Source organism: Penaeus japonicus, unplaced genomic scaffold, assembly GCF_977035675.1.
Source record: "Penaeus japonicus unplaced genomic scaffold, GWHDUDI00000001_assembly GWHDUDI00000021, whole genome shotgun sequence".
NCBI lineage: Eukaryota > Metazoa > Arthropoda > Malacostraca > Decapoda > Penaeidae > Penaeus > Penaeus japonicus.
The window spans coordinates 26,799,137-26,801,636 of NW_028234423.1; the positions used below are offsets into that span (position 1 = coordinate 26,799,137).

General features: G+C 35.3%; 1 protein-coding gene across 7 annotated transcripts in view; it reads right to left on the reverse strand.

The window, feature by feature from the left end:
• The window catches only part of bma (SCY1-like protein bma), a 461,317-nt gene that overhangs the window by 436,478 nt on the left and 22,339 nt on the right, over positions 1-2,500 (reverse strand). The gene's annotated exons all lie outside the window — the stretch shown is intronic.

The following is a 2,500-nucleotide window of genomic DNA, read 5'->3' on the forward strand; positions in this document are numbered from 1 at the left end:
TAGTTATAATAAGAGTAATAATGATAATAATTATAATAATGATAATGATAATAACAATGATCATGAAAATATTGTTCCTTTTACTACTAAAATAATGATAATATTGATACTGATAATAATGGTAATGAAATTAGTAAAGATGATAATGCTAATCATAATAATAAAAATGATAATGATCATTACAATTATCATTATCTTCATAGAATTATAATATCAACATCATTAATGATAATATCAATGATAGTAGTATTAGCAGTAACAACGATACCGATAATGATTATGATAATAACAACAATAATAGGAATGATAATGCTACTAATAAGAATAAAGATCATCATCATAATGACAATAACAGTAGTAATACTGATAATAATGATGATAATGATAATGATATTAATAACGATGATAACAATAGCAATAAAAATAATAACAATGGTGATGATAATGATGACAATGCTAATGATAGTAATAACATTAAGGAGGAGAAAAATAAAAAAAGAAAACTAAGAAAAATAAAGATGATAACAACAACAATAGTAACGTTTTTATCCTCATTCTCTTCTTCTTCCGCTCCCCCCTCCTCCTCTCCCCCACATCCCCCCTCCTCCTACCCCACCACACCAGCTAACAAGTCAATCTTGAATTCAATTTCTGAAGATCTCTCGAAACAGAATCGGGATTAAATTGATAAGCGTCTGTAGAGAAGGCCTGCCTTTTCTCTCTCTCTTTCCTTCTCTCTCATTCTCTCTTTTGCTTTATATCTGTCTCTCTTTTTCTCTCTCTCTTTCTCTATCTCTATCTGTCTCTATTTTTTTACCTCCCTCTTTTTTATCTCTCTCTTTCTCTCTCTCTTTCTGTCTCTTTTTTTTCTCTCTCTCCTTTTCTCGCTGTCTGTCTCCCTCTTTCGCTATCTGTCTCTCTCTCTCTCTCTCTCTCTCTATCTATCTATCTCTCTATCTATCTATCTATCTATTTATCTATCTATCTATCTATCTATCTATCTATTTATCAATCTATCTAACTATTTATCTGTCTATCTATCTATCTATTTATTTATTTATCTATCTATTTATCTTTTTCCGTATATTTTTTGTCCATCTATTTATCATCGTTATATCTGTTTATCTTCGTATCTGTATATCTTTATTTCTATGTCTCTATCTATCTATCTATCAATCTATCAATCCATCTTTCTACCTATCTAACTATCCATCTACACGTAGGGGTATGTGTGTGGGGGGGAGGCGGGAGGTAGGGGTATGCATACATGCGAGCTTTTATATTCCTATGATTACAAAAAAATATATATCACAAATCCATCTAGGTGCTTTTGCGATTACACAACACGTGACCCCCCCCCCAAAAAAAAAAAAAAAAAAAAAAAAAATTTTGGTTCCATTGTCCTAGTCTCCCTTCCCACATGTTCGCTTTTCCGCATAATAATGGTTCACCATACCTCATATTAATGTGTGGGTGGCCAACTGTGGTAGACAGGGTTATGAGCAACATCAGGCGCCAGTAATTGTTGCAGCTGCAATATTGCTGTTGTTTAGAGGAGGGTGGATGTGCAGAATGAGGTAGGGAATGAATGTAGACTTTTGGCTTCCTGTTGTTTATGGTATAATCCAACTCCAGTTTGGCCTCATGGCGAAACCAAGGGCTTTTCATGTCCGAATGTTTATATCTATTCGTCTGAATGTTAGTCTGCTTTGGTGCCAGTTCCTCATTCTCTCTCTCTCTCTATCTCTCTCTCTCTTTCTCTATTCATCTATCTATCTCTCTTTTTCTCTCTCTCTTTCTATCTCTTTCTTTCTCCATCTATCTGTTTATCTATCCATCTCTCTCTCTCTCTCTCTCTCTCTCTCTCTCTCTCTCTCTCTCTCTCTCTCTCTCTCTCTCTCTCTCTCTCTCTCTCTCTCTCTCTCTCTCTCTCTCTCTCTCTCTCTTTCTCTCTCTTTCTCTCCCCGGGAAGAGAAAGATATAAAATTCCTATCTAATTGCTTTAGAAACAATCTAGTTTTATCCAGGGATCAAGATGCAGTTTATTACCACAAACACTCCTGAAATATAGATCCATAAAACAACGGAAGGTAAGAATATAAATAGATACTTAAGAATATAATAAATGAAATTTAAAAATGAGACTGCTTTCTCTTACTCTCTCTATTACTCTCTTTCTCTCTTTCTCCCTCTCTCTCTTTATGTATAGATATATAATTCTCTCTCTCTCTTTCTGATACTAATGTTGTTTCTCTCTCCTCTTCCTCTCTCTCTCTCTCTCTCTCTCTCTCTCTCTCTCTCTCTCACTCTCTCTCTCTCTCTCTCTCTCTCTCTCTCTCTCTCTCTCTCTCTCTCTCTCTCTCTCTCTCTCTCTCTCTCTCTCTCTCTCTCTCTCTCTCTCTCTCTCTTTCTCTGCCTCTGTCTCTGTCTCTTTCTCTGTCTCTGTCTCTGTCTCTGTCTCTGTCTCTGTCTCTGTCTCTGTCTCTGTCTCTGTCTCTTT